Source organism: Aythya fuligula, chromosome 3 (assembly GCF_009819795.1).
Source record: "Aythya fuligula isolate bAytFul2 chromosome 3, bAytFul2.pri, whole genome shotgun sequence".
NCBI classification, from domain to species: domain Eukaryota; kingdom Metazoa; phylum Chordata; class Aves; order Anseriformes; family Anatidae; genus Aythya; species Aythya fuligula.
This window is the reverse complement of record NC_045561.1, coordinates 101,899,330-101,920,344: the sequence shown is the minus strand read 5'-3', so window position 1 is coordinate 101,920,344 and position 21,015 is coordinate 101,899,330. Positions and strand designations below refer to the sequence as shown.

General features: G+C 41.8%; 1 long non-coding RNA gene across 1 annotated transcript; it reads right to left on the bottom strand.

Annotated features, from left to right (window-relative positions):
• Positions 1-808: 808 nt before the first annotated feature.
• On the bottom strand, positions 809-20,279 carry LOC116487042. Its single transcript, XR_004253052.1, has 3 exons — positions 20,113-20,279; positions 4,595-4,684; positions 809-884 (listed from the first exon to the last, which is right to left on the bottom strand). It is a non-coding gene; the product is annotated as an uncharacterized LOC116487042 (long non-coding RNA).
• Between the last annotated feature and the right edge of the window lie 736 nt (positions 20,280-21,015).

Genomic DNA, 21,015 nt, shown 5'->3' with positions numbered 1-21,015 from the left:
AGCCTTTTACCTTAGTGGCAAAGGAAAGGGATGAAGCTGACAGATCCTTTCTCTCTGAGATGCAGAAGCCCTTCAGCAGCTTCTTTCCCACCGGGCAGTTCTTACCCTGTGGGACTGTTTCAACCCAACCTTCAAATTTTGTAGCGAAGTGAAACTGGATGGAGTTATGCAAAAAGCAAGCCACAATTGAACATAAAGGAAGGAAGAAAATTTCTAGCTATTCAGGATGGGAGGAAAATTCAGTAACGCTGAGAGAAAACACAGAGGGCTTTTGAACTGGTTTTACTTGGAAAAAGATGGTATCAATACATTAGCAGCAAACAAAAAACTGGTAAGAGAAAGTTAGATGACCTAGAGTAACCCCTGAATCTAGGAAGAGGCAAAAAAGTTTCTCAAGCACAGCTGTAGTGAATCTCATTTAAAAGGAGAAAAAAATGGTAGTTCTGGTTACGAAAGCTCAGGAACTGACTTTGTTATGAGCAACAAGACCCTTCTGCATAAGACAGTCAATTGCTACAAGGACTGGTATGCAGTGGTTGCTTAACTCTTCCCTATGAAGGTCAAAATACACAACAACAGACAAGTGTCTTGACTTGTGCCTCTTTCTCCACTTCATGCACTGCCAGTACATTCCAGCACATTTAAGTATTGGAATCCTACTGCTTTCCCGATTGTTTTGTGTGTCTGCAGCAGTGTCCCCTACTCCCTTCTCATTCACTACTAGGGGAAAAAAGTGGTCAATTCCCGACTCCACCAACTCTTCCAATCCAATCTTAATAGAGAAGTGGCCATTTACACATACCTGGAACAAACTATTCGGTGAGACAATTTCAAACATACACAGCATCTGTTCAAAAGCAAGCATTTGCAGCCAGATTTCAGTTCTACAAAATGCAAAAGGAGAAAACTCCAATTTAGTAATGATCATACAGTAGAACCCCCAAAACAACTTACTCAATTTGTATCATCTATAAACCAATACTATGTTTTCAAAAAACAGCAACAAAATAGAGGGGAAAAACCTCCAGTATTTGAAATAAAACCTCAGAGATGCAACCTACAGCTACTGATTTCAATAGGATGCTAAGTTCTTCTGTGGTAATAGTGACAATAAGAACTAAGAGGGTTTTGTTTGTTTGTTTGTTTAATTTTGAAGAGCAAACTCCTGGCCTGGTTAGGACCATTCCTTGTCACTTTGCACAAACCGCAACCCAGTACATATAAACAACCAGGCAAACAAAGAAACACAGATGGCTCTAAAATGATCTAAGATACTTCCTAAAATTTTGCATACCAAAATAAGTCATTTCTCACTTTCAAACCTTTCTTTGCTATCAGAAGAGATTTTCTGTGGACTAAGGCCAAAAAAAAATAAATAAATTTTCTTTTACATCCTGTTTTGTGAACTGTAATTCAGACACCCTCGTGGCTGTTGCCACAGAATGGGTTTGTCACCTCTGCAGTGCAGTTCTTTCTTCCTGTCACAGGCTGAAAAGCCACTACTTTGCTTTTGTGGACATTTTACAGTCACATCTTCACTAACTTTTGTTTTACCTATCAACATTTCCAAGCTGGATTCAGCAGTACCCAAATACACCGCTTGGCTACAAGATGCAAATAATAATAATAATGCGAATTATGCATGTGTCACTGGAGCTGAATCATCCACACTTTGCACCCACCAATAAATGATGGTACACTCAGCACAGAGATCTCAGATACCACAAGGGGTGCAGACAACTAGTGAGGAAATCTTACCTTTGCTGTGACATCTGAGGCAAAGCCAAAAATATTGCGATTGCTTCCTTCCACAGTAAAATGAAACAACTATTTTAAGGCTATAGACAATGAGACAGAAATAAACAACTGCATAAGAACGCTCCACAATTTCAAGTCAACACCAGATCATTAGGGAAGACTTTTGCCTTTTACTGGCAAACTAATTTTCCCCATCTGTTCCCTTCTCCCCCCCCCCCGCTAATGAGCAGAAGCAAGCTACAAAGCTCCATCTATGAAAGCATCTCCAAAGACAAAATACACAGCTTTTCTCTAGATGTCTAGGGAGGAAGATCAATACTTAGAGAAGATCAGTGGGTTCTGTCGATACATTTACTATCATACTGACAGAGCAATGAGCTTTTGCCTGCTAGACAAGAAAAATCAGATGGCAGCACTCCTCTGCTTCATATTTATAGCTTGAACTATGTATGGTATGTTCTTGTTCATTACACAAATACCTCATGATCATCCGTATGCCACAAATATTTTCCAATACAGACTTCTGCCAGAATATGCTCCATTTCAGTAATCCTTCAGAGCCATTTCCGTGCAAACAGGGTTGGCAGGGAGCAGAAAGATGCAAAAATCAAATCACACTTCAGCTATGGAAAAACACAATGGATCTGAGCTGCTCAGAATGATCACAGAAGCCCAAAGGAGACTGTTGAAGTTCAGTTGTTTCACATTTGGTAGAACAATGACACTAAAATGTAGTTTCTACTCCTTTAAAATATTAGTAATAGCCCTTTTCTGCATGCTTTTTCCAAGAGATTGGACACAGATCCTAAGAGTACTTCAAGAAAACTTGCCCCTTATATTTCAGAAAAGGCAGTAAGATGCCTGGAGAGCTGTAAGGGTCTTTAGAAAGACCTCAGCTGAAAATTAAATAAAGAGAACAAACTGAACTGCTTATAAGAATGTGATGTGGAACGAATGCATAGGCAGACCAGCATGTATGAAATATTGGAACTCTCACAGGAGAAGAATAGAGAGCTGACCTCAAGGAAGGAGACACGGGAGCTTAGCTTATTTAGCTTAGCATGTGGGGACCAAGAAGAGACACAGTCTACCTGCATAACAAAGTAGGAAAGGAATTATCCAACCTAAAATTCATCATTGACCACAAGAACTTACACGTATAAACTTGTCATTATACATTTATTATAAAAACATGAAGAAAGTTTCTAGAGTGGTAGAGATGCACCAGATGCTTCTATTACTGCTTTTCAAAAGAAGCAGGGGGAACAGAAATAGTGATTACTTCTGAGATGAAAGTTTATGAAGTTACATGATCTACAGTCCAAACTGCAGGGGAAAACAAGAAATTAATCCCAGTTCTCTGCATTTAAGTTTTAAAACAAATCTTTAAAATACCCAGCAATGAAGTAGTAGAATTGTTTGATTTTGACTTTTTTTTTCCCCCCCCCTTTTTAAGCAAGAGGTACAGAAAACAATAATACATTCTAGTTTCAAATTTCTTTTTTCTTTTTTTTTTCCCCTGTTTTGTTCTTCTGCTAGTAAAAAGGTAAACAGAAAAAGCTTTTTCTTTTTCAGTTAGTACTAAAAAAAGTGAGCTGGAAAAAACACCAGGTGAAATATTTCAGCAAGCTTTACATTTAAACAGCATTTCTTCAAACTAAAACATGTTACTCAAGCTGAACACTCAGCTTGTTATATAAAAACTCAATAGCTAAACTCAAGCCAATGAGGAAATGGTTATGTTTTCTTCACACTAGGTTCTTCTTGTGCTCAGAAAAAGTCATGCAAGAACATTATTACAGTTTGAGGATTAAGCCAAGAACATGAGTTTCAAAGGAAAAAAAGAAGAAAGTCTGCCAGTCTGTAAGTATATGGCTGTTAAATACTATTTTCAAAAGATAAATGCAAGCAAAAGTGGCATTGCTAAGGAAAATGGAAAATTACTAATAGCTAACTACAAGTTCAGGGAAATGAAGAATCTAAGAGTGTCATTAATTTCCACATATAGCAACATACTAGGGTAAGCATAACGCAGCACTTATGGCACTGGTGATATTTACAAGATGATTTTTTTCCAATCCACTATCAGAAAAAAAAAATGGACACTCATTATTGAAATAGAATTTTTATTGCCTTCTAGTAGGCAAGATAAGCATGTGTGCTACATCTTTTTTTCATTGATTGGAAATGCATTTATCAAATAAATCAACAGTTTGCCATGATATCAGTACATATAGATTTGTAGCCACCTCTAAAAGAGAATCACTTTTTTATTACCCTGTTTCCTTATTTAGAGTATTACTGTTCATTAAAATTGAAAGTGTAGTATTGTGGAACACTAAGCTAATAAATCAAGGAACACATATGAAAGTAAATAAGGCTCTGCTATAGAGCTCAATATAAAAATAAAAACTATGAGACTATTTAAAGTAGTACAGTAAAACTATACTATGAGGACAACTGTAAAACTGCACCAAAACAAGTTTCTCTCTATGCCATGCATTTCTCTAGAAGGTAAATAGGAATGCAGCTTTTTGTTTGTTTGTTTTTCCTACATTTAATTTTGTAAATAAATGAGCTCATTTTATTCTAGAGCTCCATAACTAAAAACTAACTTTGACGAATTCTGTCCTCTGTAGAAGTTTGGGCTACATGGTTTTGATTTTTTATGGGGGAACACATCAGTAATTCCAGAGACTCCAAAAACCCCTCTCTCAGGAGCTTTTTTCCAGCTCTTGTTGGCTTAAGAGGCCTATGAAAGAGTGGCTGCATTGGAAACTGCATCTGTCTGTGCCCAGGCCAAGTGTTGTCAAGACAGTTAAATGCAAACGCCTACCACAACAAGCTCTCCTTTGTCAGTCACAGGGATCCCATGAGAAAGCACCAACCAGTCTAGGAATTTGGCTCAAGGTAGAGTTAGACAAGCCTGAAAAACAAAAATAAGGGTCAGACTTTATTTAGATTGACTGTATAAAACCGGAACTAACAGCTCTGTTCTGTCAATGAGCTTTTAAAAGCGTGCGGTGGCACAAGTGGTCTTAGAGAAGGCAGAAATTCACCTCTTAACTCTTTCTGGCTCAATAAGTATATGGGATGGGATTAGTTTCAAACTGGTATGAGAGAGATGCTTAATACAATGCACTTTTAAACCTGAAGGTAAAAAATACATGTTATGACCCCTCACATAGCTTAAATCCTCTGGATCAGAACTTCATGAAAACGTACTCTGAAGGATCACAGACTGCATCCAGCAATAGATTCACAGGCTTCATAGTGTACGAAATAAGTCACATTTTCACACATTTAGCAAAGCATTCCAAGAAACAGTACCAGGACAACATACACATACACAGACAAGCCCACTACTTTGAGCAAAAGTGGACCGTAGGCAGAGCATTTTAATAAAGATGATGAGATGCAAGCGAAGAGGAGGAATTCAGAATTCAGTTCTAGTTCCACTTCAAGCTATTTCCAATTTTCAGATTTATCCAAATGTTACTCTATATGCTCAGAGTAAGTAAATTTTAAACTTAAAAACATCCTTTATTATCTTTTTTTTTTTTTAAAGCAGCTTTGGGGAATTAATTTATAGTCAAACACAAGATTGTGATATTCTTAATTTCATAATCAAAACAGTTTTATAACATAATGTTATAAAAAACAATGTTAATAACAATTGTAAATAACAATAACATAATGTTAAATAACAATGTGTTATTTAAAAATAGTTGCAATTATCAAGATGTAGGTTAACATTTGGAATTTCTGAAAATGAGCATTTAATTTCTGCAATATTCTCATCTTCCACACTGTTTTCCACTTAGAGGCAGATGTGATATGGAAAAACTTTCTACCATACTTCTGGAAAAAAGGAAAAAAAACATCAATAGCTAAAGGAACAACCTGAGAGCTCAGGCAACAAGAAGCTTATTTCAAGGAGCTTTTATATATTCATGTGTGTGTGTGTATACGCATTATAGCATTTTAGAGCCACCCAGCATGCTGTTCAAATAACCATTATGCCACCAAAAGGAGGTTCCCTCCTCCGTTCCTGCACATTCTCCACACTGTTTTTAACCTTCCCCTCCTACTTGCTGCTTTGCCTCAAGTTTTGCTTGAAAATTAGCAAATATGACAAAAACACATTATTGCCCTCTTCCCACGTTCTCCTGACATTTTAGGAGGAAAAAAAAAGTTTCAAAAATATCTATTTTTATTGTGGTATGTCTGCATATAAAATAGGAAAGTAGCTTCCTGGATTTGAAGGTCAGAAGGCCCAGTGGATGCATTAGCTTGTTGACCCGAATTTTGCAGGTTACCCATTTCCCAGCTAGACCAAAAACAAGACAGTAACTTGTATATGGCTAACAAATATTACCAGGGCACATGATCTGCCTAGGTCTGGACACTTCAAGAGATCCGCTACTTTCTCTAATGGTGAGAAGAGCAATTTACTGGTTTGGGGAACCATAGCTTCTTTTCATTTAGAGTTACTTCAGCTTCAGTCAGTGAGTCAAGTTATATTTCTCTCTAAATGGGAAGAAAGAGAAATAATGAAAGAGGAAAAAAAAGAAGGTAGGAGAGAAAAGTTAGTATAAGATTTCTTGGTCAAGGCAGCAGCACTATGGTGCTCGATCTCTTCTGATAGTTGGGTGAGGGATGCCTGTGAGCTCCTCTCCTACAGCTCCAAACCACATGCTTTCCAGCTCCTCTGCCAGCCCTTGTTTTTCCTTCTCACAAAACCTGTCCAAGCCAGCACTCAGCCATTGCATCAGTCAGCTTCGTCTGACTCAGGTGTCTCCTGACCCTCTCTCTTCTTAAAACCTTCCTCTTGCCAGCACCTTATTTACCACTTACCACTATTACTGTGAACCAGTATTCACCAGCTCCACCAGTACTGCCTCCCTCGGACGTGCTTCACTTCTGTCTTTGAAAGGGAGGAGAAACCCGAGGAAACAATTTCCTTTTTGTCAGTGCTCTGCTGTTTCTTACAGCCTCCTGGGTTTGTTTCTTATTGCCCCAAAAATTCAGCTAGCCTCTCTACAGAGGGATCTCATGGATTTGCCTCCTATTGCAGGCCTTTCTCTCTGTATCCACGGAGAAATTTCAGTCTTCCTCTCTGGCATTTTCCTGGAGATACCCAGCTACTAGGTTAATCTCTACACAGAGAAAGACAAAGCTCTTATCTCCCCTCCCACACAAGGCTTTCCCAAGAGGCTCTTCCTTGATTAGCCAGCATCCTGCCAGTCACCCAGCCTGTGGGCTGAGCATGTATGTAATGAGATCCAGCCTCCCTAAATCGTGCAGAAAGAACATGGATAAATATACATAAAAGTCTTTTCTTGCTGATCAGTCAGACAGACAAAATACTTACTCAGACACTCAAAATCTTCCTCCTTTTCTTGGGCTTCAACCAATGAAATACGATTTTAAGAAGTATTTCTAAAGAAATTATATTCCTTGCATGCCACCTTACCCCTTTAATTCCTTTTTTTTTTTTTTTTTTGAGTGTGTTTTAATTTGCTCAAAAACAACAATAAAAACTCCTTTCAATCATCTTCTCAGACCATTTTCTTCTGATCATTTTTCACTACTGTTTGAAGAACCAGCTGCCTATTTCCGATCAGCCCTCCCCATGACATTGCTCTGTTGGTGCTGGAGGACACCCTATTGCACAGAGATGCACCTGACACAGCAACCCATCTGACCTATTTTAGGCATCTATCTTCAGATGACAGGAAGCCTGTCAAAAATTACCTGGACATGGATCCATAAAATAGAAATGCAGGAGTAAATAAAAGATGTTAATAATTCATCCTTTTCCCCATTAAATCACTACCAAGAGTAGTTTTGGCACTAGTAATTCTTGTGGCTCTTTTTCTATACCTCCTATGAGTTTTAAAAAGACCTTTTAAAGATGTGAATACTAGGACCAGATGCAGAATTTGTGTATTACTGTCATTGCTGTGCAAAGAGAAAAATACTTGTTTTACAAATCCCAGCCAAAGACAATTTAATCCCTGGCCCTCTCTCCACTCCTTCTAACAATGCACTGGTAACTTAAATGGAGCTCCATGTCCACTGTGTTCCCTTGAATCTTTGCAGAGCTCCTGCCTTCCAAGCGTCTGTCTCCTGTGCTATGGATGTCCAGAAAACTTTACACTAAGAAATTTGACTGCATTCAGCAACATCCTGCATACCTACATTTGGTTTCACTCATTAAAATAAATCTGTTTCTGTGGCTGCTTAGTTATCTTTGAAATCTGGGAACAACAGACTGGTAATCAGCATAATTGGCTTCTTCTTAAAAAAAATGAAATTGTGAAATGCTGTCTGGTCTAGGCCCAGTCCTTCTGGAGCATCTTCATTCCCAGTTTATTTCCCGCAGACATCTACTTGTTAATATTTCCCAGTCAGCTGCTGCTCCATTCACCCAGTGTGTTTTCGCTGACATGCTGTAATGCCTCTCTTAACAAGAAAGCTCCATTGTACAAAGCCACAAGCTGACAGGCAGAATTAGAAAACCTGTGTCAGGCTCAGCACAGGACCAGTGACAGATGCAGAAAGAAAGGCTGTGGGATCTGCTCTATATTTGTGTGACAGCCCATGGTTCATCTGTTTTTTGTGTCAGCCAAGAGTAGCCAGGAGGCATGAACGGCCGTGAAACTCATCTCCCTCCACTCCACTCTGTCAGAATTGATGATACAGCTCATGGCCCGGTAGCCGCAGGGTCCAAGGACAAAAGCTTAGGGACACGTGGGAAAGAGTATGAAATGTGACAGTTTATATGCACAATTTCAGCTTTCGATTCTCACTTTTACTTATGGTGGGGACAATGTGTGATTATGCAAAACATAATAACCTCACTGGCTTCCTTAATGTTGTCAGGAGGCTGCTTTTGTGCAGCCATATACTGTCAATAAGGTAAGAATTGCAGGGTGAAGATGAGACCCCCTTGGCAGCAATCGCCCCCTTAGGCAGTGGAGGAGCCGGGGAACAATGCATTGGTCACAGGGTGTGACCACGGCTGTGCACAGTGCCACAACCAAACCCAAATCCTGTGATCCCTGTGCTAGAGGAGTTACATCTTGAAACATGTAAACAGGATGCAACTGTACAATTTAATAAACAGAAAAAATATAGGAGTTTTCAGTGTCAGTGTGTCCTTCAAGTCAAGAAGTGAAATTCCCATGGCCTCCCAAGAGCAGCGTCTGAAGCCACCCACCTGCTACAATCCTCCCTTTCTTCCCTTCTGTTTTACCCCATACAAATTCCACATCATTCTCTCTTGGAAAATATCACTCAGACTACCACAGCTGAACAGTTATTCATCTAGCTGATTCATGACAATAAGATGCTTTCTTATCAGAGCCCACGTGGGAAGCTTTTAGCAAGCTTCTTCCAGAAAGCAGCGATGTAATTTCACGAAGATAGAAGTGCTCAAAGTAGTGAAAGAAGCTGTTTTAATAGATCTATTCACACCAATACATGAGATATTGTGTGCTGAAAACAGGGAAGAGTAATAAATTTCCAACATGATAGACCAGAAGATTTAATTACCAGGTCTGCTTTGAATGTGACAGCTATTAGTACTCAGCTAACTCCTGGATGCACTTACAAAAGAAGCCTTGTCATTTTAGACTCATAAGAAGAGGTGGTCTTAACTTGTATTTAACTACCAGGTTTACCATATGTGCAATAGGAAAACACACACAATTAAGCCTTCATGAGAAGACAACTCCCCCTGCACACCTGCTCATTAAGAAGTTGGAACGGAAGATGTCTCCCCTATATTTATTTTTCCCTCCAGTGAAGAACAAACATTTAAAAGCTACTGTTAACATAATGAAATCAGCATTGCATATTTATTGTACCGTAGAAGGTTTTGTAATCCCTCCAAATGCTCTTTAAATTTAGTTAAGTTGAAGAGATATTGTATAGATTCTTATAAAAAGGAAGATGCAGGCATGTCACTTTAAACATTTGCAATACAATGTGGTGAAAAACTTGCATTTCCCACATGGCTTGGTAGTCTAGCTTTTTAAGAATAAATATTAAAATAATTTGACTACGATCTGGATGGAAGTACCAAGTGGTATTAAGCAGAAAAAGGCTGAGTTTTGGAAAATTTCTAACCATCCTTCAGACATGTATGAGAACATAAAGCAATTTTTTTCTTCCTCCATTTGCAAATACTCCTCAAAGCTATTATTCACTTAAACCACTGTTTAAGGGCAGCCTCAAGCTGACCTAAAATTCTGCACAGATTTAACCTAACCTCATTTCGACAACCAGTCACTGAGGGACTGCTACTCATCTCAGACACTTTGAAATATATAACACAATACTACTGTTATTCAGTAGGATACTTTATGAAGGAAATTTTTGAATACCATAGATTCATATTTCTGCAGCCCTGAAGCACTTACAGTCTGTCTCAAAACTTGAGCACACGAAACTGACTAGGTGAACAGAAATATATGAAGTAAGTTCTCTTGGATCTCAAACTGTTCACATACTATGGGATTTTACCAGGAGTACAACTGCATTCCACGTAGCCTACAGCTATATGGACAGAACTGGACTGGCAGTGAAGCTGCACTGCCAAAACAAGGGAGGCAAGAAGTTGGTGGCACAGTGTTATCCCCAAATACACATTCCCTATAGCAGTGGTATTTTGTTGGGGGTACTCCCCCCACAGCTATAGGATGAAAACTGTACAGTGACTGTCGTTGCTCTTCCCATGTCTGTTGTATCAGTACACTTACTAGAGGCACTGTATCAGTTGAGAGAATAATGGTCCTTTGATGGTAAAAGGAGTTAGATATGGAATTTATCTTCTAATTTTCTGTATCAAATTTAATATTTAGCCTAAAAACCAAGCAAACAAAAGCTAACCCCCCCTACACAGACAAAGACTCAAGAGAACACAGGGAAAGGGAGAGAGTGTAAAAGAAGATGGCAATGATCTGAACAAGAACCACTGGTAAGGAAAATACAGCTCTGTATACAGAGTACACAGCCCCTTCTCTGTGTACGCTGTTACTCATTTTGAGCATGGTATGCAATGCTGTAATTCATAACTCCATGGCAATAAAGGCCCTCATTCAGGCCGACTGCTCCACTGCTAACAACAGACGATCCAAGAAGGCTCTGAACTAACTCCAGTCTTGCCTGCCGTACAGCACTGCTCACTCATTTACATCTACTCAAGTCTTTACATCTTCAAGTATACGAACTTTTAATGTGTAGCACCAGATGCCCAACACTCGTTTGTTTTGAGACAGACTGCCCCGAAGCCACTTTTTGTATTTATGTGCTTTCCATATATGGTACATACCCAGAATAGATTACACCTGCCTAAGCATACTGCATTCAGAGAACAACCACTTTATTTAACTGTATTTGCATTCTTCTTTTCTGAGCAGCTCACATCTTGTTTTCTTTTACAGTTCCATTAAATTAGTTAACTGTTAACATCCATAGGAAATAGCAACATTAAAAACCAACAAGTACTTCTTTTAGGAAATAATTCATGCAAACTATCCTTATTTAAAATATATCCTCTTTTTATTTGTTTCAATGTACTGAATGAGTGCTGATTAGAAGAAAAGAAATTGAAGTGGTTTATTATTACTATTATTAAAAGCAAACTTACAGAGAGTTTTAGAGAAATATGAGAACATTGTATTTTGAAAAAAAATCTCAGGCAAATCACAAAACAATCTCTGATCCCTGCAGAGTTCTCAACATCGTAGGTCTATATTAATTATAAATGGCATAAGCCACCTAAATTAAAGAAAAAGTCAACTTGACACACTTAGAATCCCTAAGCATATCATGATGCACCACAGAAGACAGAGCTATTGAAGCCCTCTTATGCATTTGTACATGCATTAAAATATGATGTGCCTATATCTCATGTCCTCATTTAAGATTGCACAGGCAGGACTGCATCATTTTTCTAAGCCTACTTCCCCTAAGTTACTTTCACTGCAAAGAATTTGAGACAGAATTTCCTCTTTCACATCAAACCCTGAATATTCCAAGTTCTTCAAAACCATCAAACAATAGTAGCGGACAATTCCCATGTCACACGTTAAAGAAGTCACATATGAAAGCTCCCTAAATATTTAGAAGTGGATTTTCATGTTAATTAAGGTGACTTTGATAGAACATACAGATGTGCACATCCACATACTGGTTTACTCCGGCCCTCTCCGAGGGATAGTTCTAGTTAACACTGTCTAGGGCAGCACAAAAGTTGTTACTCAGAAAGACGAGAGAAGAGCACCATCTTTGTCCTTCTTCCACACTTGAAGATTAGAATTTTATGGTATCACACTGAAAAATACGCAGTTATTTCAATGAAAAGAGCAGGTCAGCCTCGAGGGGTGAGAACTGAAGCTGTATGAGGAAAGGTGAGAGGAAAAAGCAGGAATCCCAAGTGCCCCTGCTGCCTTCCAGTGATCCCTCCTGAAGCTGCAGGTTTGCTTACCAGAAAAAGTATAACGCTTTTATTGGCACGATGAGTGGACGTGATGGCTCAACCCTTCCTCAGCCTCAACTCTCCCAGTCTGCGCTGCTGAGCCCTCACCTCGAGCACTGCGTGCAGTTTCAGGCACCGCAGTATCAGAGGGACATAAAGCCATTAGAGAGCATCCAAAGAAAGGCTACAAAGATGGTGAAGGGTCTAGAGAGGAGCAGCTTAGGTCCCTGGGTTTGTTCATCCCACAGCAGAGCAGGCTGAGGGGAGGCCTCATGGCGGCCTGCAGCTCCCTCACGAGGGGAGCGGAGGGGCAGGCGCTGAGCTCTGCTCTCTGGGGACAGCGACAGGAGCCGAGGGAATGGCATGGAGCTGGGACAGGGGAGGGTCAGGATGGTGTTAGGGAAAGGGTCTGCACTCAGAGGGTGGTTGGGCACTGAGACAGGCTCCCTAGGGCAGTGGTCACGGCACTGAGCCTGACAGAGTTCAAGGAGCATTTGGACAATGCTCTCAGACACGTGGTTTGATTTTGGGTGGTCCTGAGCAGACCCAGGAGTTGGACTCGATGATCCTTAGGGCCTCTTCCAACCCCGGATACTTCATGATTCTTTGATTCCTGTTCCTTTGATATTTACAGCTACACCAACCCATCCCATTCAAATGGGACAATTTCCACCAATGAAAGATAACAAACAGGCCAGTGTTGGTCTGGAGACCAGTATAGTAGAATTATGGAGGGGGACGAGGGAAAAAACAAGCCATGCATTTCTTTTCAGACAACAGAAATCAAACACATGATCAACTTTCTGAAAACACTTCCACCTCAAACTACAATAAAGCTTCAAAGCAGTAGTCTAAATTGAAAGGCAGTGAACACAGCCATAAACATTATATTCCATTCAAATCTGTGAACCTCAGCTGTTTAAGGAGCTAATGGAAATGTGAAATGACTGGTGAAAATATTTAGCACTAACTGACAGTTTGCTAAAAAAACTATCACACTTTTCGGATTTATGAGTCGTCTAAGGATTTGTCATAACCTGATTTTAAACTAAATATCCAACGTGAACTGAAGCTAGAACTAGATTGCTGCTCCCTCTCAAGTCAGATTTTTCAAACAATGTCAACCTGAAACAAAAGATGAAAGAAAAGTGGGTTATCATCCTACTAACGTGCCTCTGCACAGATGCAGAGGGCACGGGAAAACAAGCAAGAATTACATACTTCACCCCAAATAACAGCCATTGAAGTACTTGGGAATGGATTTTCAGACACAAATCTATACAAAGCCCATGTCTAAGACTGCTGTTCCAGCAGGATATCACATAATGGAAGAAAGGAGGTAAGTGTGGGGCACTACATACTCAGAATACCACCAAGTCTGATACTCAGGAAGTGCAGCCATTTGATGCCAGCCAAGTCCTGGTGCCTTTTGCTCAGGCAAGCAGCAGAGATGAGGAACTGCAGCAGAGACAAGGACGAAACCACACGGTGGAGATGGGCTCCCTCGCAGTCATATAGCTCCAAAGTACAGGGTAGGACCAAACAAACATACTGGAGCCAACAACAGCATGGACAGTTGCCAGGCTCAGCAGCACTGCTTAGTGCAAGAAACACAGCACAAACACGCCCAGCATAACATTCCCCAAGGCCACCGATTGTCATGTCACTTAGAAGATAAACAAGCTAGCTTGAAACCCTGAGATAAACTTACACCTTACAGGTGAACATGAGCGGATGAAGAGCATGAACTTCTAGGCTTGTAACTGTTTACAATCTGAGCTGGAGATGAGATAACGCATGCCGCACCCTTAGGAAGTGGTTGGTGTCGGTATGCAGTAACTACAAAGGTCACCATCATACTGTGCTTAATGCCTTTCGGAGGTTTCACCTCTCAGCAGTCAGCAAGAAGAGTTGCCTGCTTTATTCCACCTGCAGCCTACCCGTGGCATGAAGGCTCTGACCCCAGCAGCGGCCTCAGGAGCAAGCTGGAGCCCAGCAGGCTCCTGACCTGCTTACCCCAGTGGCTAAGCTGCTTGGTGTCACCCTGATCCATCAGGAGCCCTCCCATACCTTCCCAGGCAGTCCTGCACGCGTGCCTGCCTGCACAGATGGTGAGTCTGGTCTGAGGATCAGCCCAGGCCAGACCTCAGGATGCTGTGAGTGCAAACACCTCGTAGGAGATGGCACAAGCATCCTGCAGCAGTGACCGTGGCCATCCTACCACTCCCAGCTTTCCTGCTGCTGTGAGTGAAACCTAGTGAACATTCCCACTACATCTTTGCTAGAAAGCTACAAATACGGAACAATCACTGACGTAAACATGACCTACTAATTTACAGCAGAGCGAAACATCACCTGCAAACTTCAAGATCTAAGATGTCAACATACAGCAGAAATACAAAGAGCATAAGGAATAAAAAAAATGAAAAAGGTTTATTAAAAGAAGGGTTGCATTTTTTGCGTGTATGCATGTTAGTTTTCTCCTCTCTCCAAAAACTGAATATGGATTGGCTCTTGACAAATCATACACGTCTTAAACATATCCTCAATGTGTATTTTGGTCAGCACTTTTCCCCACAAAGTTAAGAAAGGACAGCACACAAAGGTAGAAGTAATGCATTATTAATCTGAAAAAAGCATGTGTAGATGTTTTCTCCTCTAGGTTCCAAACACATGGCAATAAATACATTGTATGTGAAGGAAGATGACATAACATTAATCAAGCTACCACGAAGAAAGAAACAGAAGACAAGAAAAAGTATTTAACAGGTACCAGTGAGCAAAAGAGACCAGCATAAACAGACCATATTTACACAAAACAAATACAAATGAGAAATAAGGAAATAAAGCTGAACTATATCAGTTTGTGTCCTGTCACACAACATGCTCCATTCTGGGAACAGTCCTTATACAAAACAGCTACAAAAATCCTCAAAGCTTCTGGGTCTCTAATGAATCATTACTGAAAAGAAAAAAAAAAAAAAAAAAAAACACACTAACAAAAGGAGGAAGCAAGTTAAAATAGCTATTTTAACAAAAAGGAATTAACATTATGAGAAGCACAATATCTGAAGTACATTTTAATAAAATTAAGAAAAAGGTGGGGTTGTAGTCCCATCCCCTCCATCATGCACTTTCTGCAGTATTATGAAGTAATCTGGGGCTAAACACTGAAATTAAATTCCTGCTCTTCTTCCATATTTAAAATATCCAAAGAGGAAGTAATAGTTTGATTTGAGATAAAGTAAAAATAAAGCAGCAGTATAACATAAGTTATTTTCTAAGGAACTGAGCCAGCAAAATCCAGTTTCCTAGGCACGTGTGTCAAGGTGGTGGGAAGAGTTCAGGCTGCAGCCTCTCCTTCTGCAGGGATCTCTCCATCTGCCCAAGCTGCCTACTGTCAGACAACTGGTGGCTTCACTGGAGATATGCTTCTACCTGTCTTGCAAATGTAACTGGAATTAGTAAAAAGGTTTAAAAAGTTATTAAGAGCTACAGTGAAAGACAGACATTCACAGAGGGAGTTATACATAATATCTATTTTCTTAGAAAGACAGGCTAATATATTGCAGTCAATGCATAATTGCTTGGTCTTGAATTTTCATTGCTCTTACTGAAGATGTAAGCCTAGCCACCAAATCACAGGGCACTGCTCTGATTCTGTCTGGATGCATGAATTTCTCAACATCAGTTTAAAGAAATTAAGAGAAAACTCCTTCTTTAAGTAGCAGTAGAAAAAAAAAAGATTTAAATAACATTTATTTTCCTCCCAAGAGGGCATGAACATTACTTAAGACATCAGGCCCATATTTCTTAAGGCAATTGAGATGTGAACACCTTCATAGCAGTGTAACCAAGTTCACAGAGTGCTGTATTGAATTTGTTTCATCAGTTCCTAGGAACTATACACAAACAAGCTCAAAGGTGTGTTGGCTCAGGTACAGTTCAGTTCCCTGCCCTGGCAGCTACATTGGGGTAGCTATGAAGGAGACTATGGTATCTCCACTCACCACCCTGCTGAGGCAGCCACTCTCCTCACAACCCTGTCTGTCACCCCAACAAAAGGGGACATTTGGGCAAGGAGAGGTACTCTGCACAGCCTCGCTGACCTCGCCACAACTGCCACCCCACCAGGACCAGGGGGCTGTCATGGTTTGCATGTACCAACAACAGCCACAGGAGGAGACTGCTCCCAGCCTGCACTGGTCAGCAAAACTAAAGCTTTGTGATCAGCATATCCAAATCTAGAGGGGACGTACCTCAAGGGCAAAGTGCTGCACAAGAGAAAGGCACCAGAGATCAGGATAAGCAGTGATTTGGGAAAGCTAGAGGGGGCGGGACAGTGTTCAGTTGCCGTTGACAGCTCTGCCAGATCAGCCCCCTTCCAGACACCGTTTAGAGAAATTCAAGGGGAAAAGTGTATATATATATATATATATATATATATATATATATATATATATACACAAATGTACACACACACTCCAGAAACTGGATCATCAGCAGAATTTCTCAACTGAAATTCAAAAGCAAATGCAAAGGCTCCAAACCCAGGTGCTCAGCAGCAAAGCTGTGATCAGTGCAAACAAAACTGAGCACTTGTGTACAGCAATAGAGAACTCATGCCTGAGTATACAGAGTCAGAATCTGATTTTCCACACAACCTGAAAGGCCCATCTTCACCCCCAAGTCTTTTGGATGATCCTTTGGATATTACATGTATGTGGTGGGTAAAGGTAGTATGAGGTAAGCTTTAGTCCACCTCTTCCACCTTGAATTGTTTCCATTCAGCATGAACAGGATGTAGCGTCATTAAACTCACATATTGGTACTTGGAAGATAACATAGCCAAGTCTTGCAATGTAACAAGCTGCTGCCCACTTGCTATTCTTTGAAACACTGGAAGTGATCCTACAGAAAAGAAATACCATTGTCTTGGCAATACTAGAACCATCTGATTAAGACTTGCTTTCTCACAGTAAATAGGAAGTACCAGGCATTGTTTCACTTTCTCTGTTCCTCATTTTCTTCATTTTTTTGAGGAAGTCCACTTGCAGTGCCACCCCAAAATATCACCCTCAGCACACAATCAAGCTATTTGAAAACCAACTTTTAAGAGCAGTCAGCTCGAGTATCTACTGACTGCACATGCAGAAGAACTGTAAGCATTTCTGATGCGATGCAAAGAATGTAGATCATAAAAGAGAAAATCATTCCCACTAGAAGCTAAAAAACAGAAAATCATTCCCACAGAGAAGCAGAAGTATTTCCAACAGCTCTGCACAGGCATCAGAACTAGGAGAAAATATATATCTTTATGATCTTATTGTCTCATCTCCTTCAAAAGGAAAATGAAAGATGAATGTTATGAGCTCCTTTCCTCAGGGGCAAATAGGAAGGGATCTTGTCTTCTTTTTAGAAGAGCTGACCACAGCCTAAGCTGTGCATAGCAAAATTACCAAACCAAACTGAGTGGTGAGTTGCTTTGTAACAGTATTGCATTTCCTTTTTGTACCTCAAGATATAAGAAAAGACATGCAGTTAAAGGCAAATCTCGTAATCAAACCACAGACTACTTACAGCTGCCTATCAATACAACTCCACAGGAAACATGACAAGAAACTAACACGTTCAGAGAGCTACACCAGCTCTCTGGGGCAGAAAGGGTCTACACACACAGACCAAGCTACAGGATGACTGGAGTTGTTATTTTACCCTGAATCAGCACAGGAAGGGCAAACAACAGTTTTCTGCCAGCCTATGAGAGCATTCTTGTAAATACAGCAGATACACTGAAGCCATTCATACCCTCAGTATGGCACTGCAGCCAAAACTCATGGTTAAGTCAGCAGTCCTGTCCTTTTGGCTTAACTGAAAGGAAAGTTGTCAAAAGTTATTTGAAAAATAAAATTTAAAAAAAAAATACACAAAATGTAACAAAGACATGGAATGTATTTCTTGAAAAAAGTGTTAAAAACAAAAACAGTTAAACAGACACCTCTTCCTCTCCCCTTGCCCCCCTCCCCCAACTATCACTTTAAAATGCCAAAATGTGTGAAGTCCAGACTGTAATGAAGACTACTCAAAACTAGACTATGCTTCAAGGGCAAAAGTCTACAATAGCTTGTACACAATAAACACATGATTTGCTCTAGCAGCTCCTAGAATAGGAATCAAGGTGATTCAGAAAGGACAAAAATCAACTCTATTCTACCTAAAGGACATCTCAATCAAAGAAGTTAACTCAGATTGAAACATCGTACTCTTATTTCAAGCACAGATGGTTTCTTCCCATCATGACCAATACTTCAATTGCACGAGAGGATAATGAGACATGATGGCCAGGGAAAGGAGGAGTGAAAGAACAGAACTTCATCCCGAGGGGAAAAATATAGTATCTTATTCAAGTACCTCATAAGCAAAAGGAAATTTTCCCCTCCCTACCCTTTTCATTTAATCTTGCTTCTGTTCTGTATGTAATCTTGCTTCTGTTCTGTATGTAATCTTGCTTCTGTTCTGTATGTAACAAACTTCAAGTCAGTCCAGTTTGACTGACTGCCTAACATTATCACGAGATAGTCATCCAAATTCTCCTATGCTGTAAAGATCCTTCGAGGTACGAACAAAGCACTTTCTTTAAAGGCACAAATCTGCCCTGAGCATCCCCACACTCCCTCCTTCTCCCCACCACACCCTTCACTAGAAGTCAGATCCACAAAGAAAATACACAAAGGCAAAGAAAAGGGCAACAACCACAAGTTTTATCACCAGACAGCTGGAACTGATGTAATTTCCAGTAGCACTGGACAAGAACGTTGCAACTTCAGCTGCAGCCACTTCTGGGTCAGCACTGATAAACTAATGTGCAATGAAGCAATCCCATTTCACAACATAAACAGTTGTTTGGCTACACCATGAACAATACAAACAAACGGATCTATTTATAAATCACCCTTATTGTAGAACACAGAATAATTTGTTCTAGGGGAGGAATGAGAGCATTTCCAAGAACACGGGGGAAACGCAAACAGCTTGCATCTTCTCCCACCAGCCTGCCCTCCCTGTTCCACTTCTTTAGAAGATATAAAAAGAAAGTGATACAGGGCCTGATATTTCACGAAAATAATGCTGGTTTCAAGGGACACTGGGAACTGGCTGAAGGGACAGCACCCTTATCATGCATATTGTTTCTTCTGACACCTCAAAAATATGTATTTATATCAATAGCATCTCTTAATTGCAGTGAACGAAGGAAAAATTACAAGCCAGAGAAGACACCTCCAACTCCTACTTCTTCACCCTGGAGACCCAAACACCACAATCTTCCCCCAAATGGCACACTTCATCTCCTGAGAACACAGGCTGTGGATGTCAATCCACGTGCCGCTTTGCTTGGCTGGTTTTGGGGTGTGTTTTGTTGTTGTTTTTTTTTTTTAAACCCTCTCCCAGAGCGGCTGTCGCGTCCCAAGGGCACGGGCTGCCCCACGGAGGTTTAGCTCATTTCTGTAAATCGCAGCACAGAAAATAGACAAGTGCAAGGAACTCCTTTCGTCACCTGGAAGCCGCACCGCTGCCGGCAGCCCTCCCTCTGTCGCAGCCCGCGATTTATCGCGACTATCCAGCGGGCGGCTGCCGCCTCCGGATCGCAGCGCTCGTCCCGCAGCCAGCCCCCGGCGACACCGGGGCACCCGGGCAGGGCCGCGACGCCGCGTCCCCGTCGCCCCCTCGGAGGAGGCCTCGGAGGAGGATCGGGCAGATCCCTCTAGATAAAGGGATGTGAGGGACGTGGGAAGAGCGGGGACCCCACACGCCGACCCCACACACCCACGCGGGGCACCCCGCAGCACCCCCAGCCTCGCCCTTACCGCGCCGCTCCAGCCTCGGCCGGGAAGGGTGGCGAGGTGCGCGGCGCTATCCCGTGGAGCCGCGGCCGGGCACCGCCACCAGAGCCGCCACCACCTCCTCCACCGCCGCCACCCCAGGCATGGTCTCCCCCTCGGTGCGTGAGGCGAGCGCCGCTCCCGGGCTTTTCTCCGGCGTGAGGTGGAGCGGGGTGGGGCGGGGGCGGGCGCCATTTGCTGCCGCCCGCCCGCTTTGAAGCGGCCGCCCCGCTGCGGCGACCCCTGGCGGCCCCGGCAGGCGCTTCCCGGCCCGGAGGCCGCGGGGATACCGGGGGTTTCCCCGCTTGGCAGCCGGCAGAGAGTTCCCGGAGGTGTTGGGAGCCGTGCCGGGCCGTGCCGAGCCGCTGTCCTTCCCTCATGCCCTTCCCTCATGGCCCCCTTGGTCGCGGCTCAGATTGTCCCAGCTCGCGTCAAGGAGAGATGTACAAACCTCCGCGGGGTTTACAAGGGAAAGGTTTCAGCCTTGCTTGAGAGGAAAGGAAGGAAACCATGATGGTCACGGATGGTTGGCAAGCTGCTGTTTTTGCAAGCATTATTTACCAAAATAAATAAATAAATAAATGAACAGCTGCTTTCCTGTTCGTTCGTTTATGCACTTAGCACGGCTTTCTTCTGTAAAGCATGGAGGCACAAAGGAAAAGCACTGAGCTGAAGAGATGGTCTGCAGGTGTCTGGCTGACTTAGTGCCACACAGACTTTACCCTCCCCTGAGCGAGGGGTGAGGGCAGCAGCACGACACCCCTGGGGTTAGGAATTGGGGTGGGGAACAGCATCTGGCTGTGGCTCTACGCCCAGGCACCTGCCCGACATTAGAATGTGGAGAAAAAAGGCAAAAGCAAGATGGAAAAAATGCTAAGCTTCCAACAC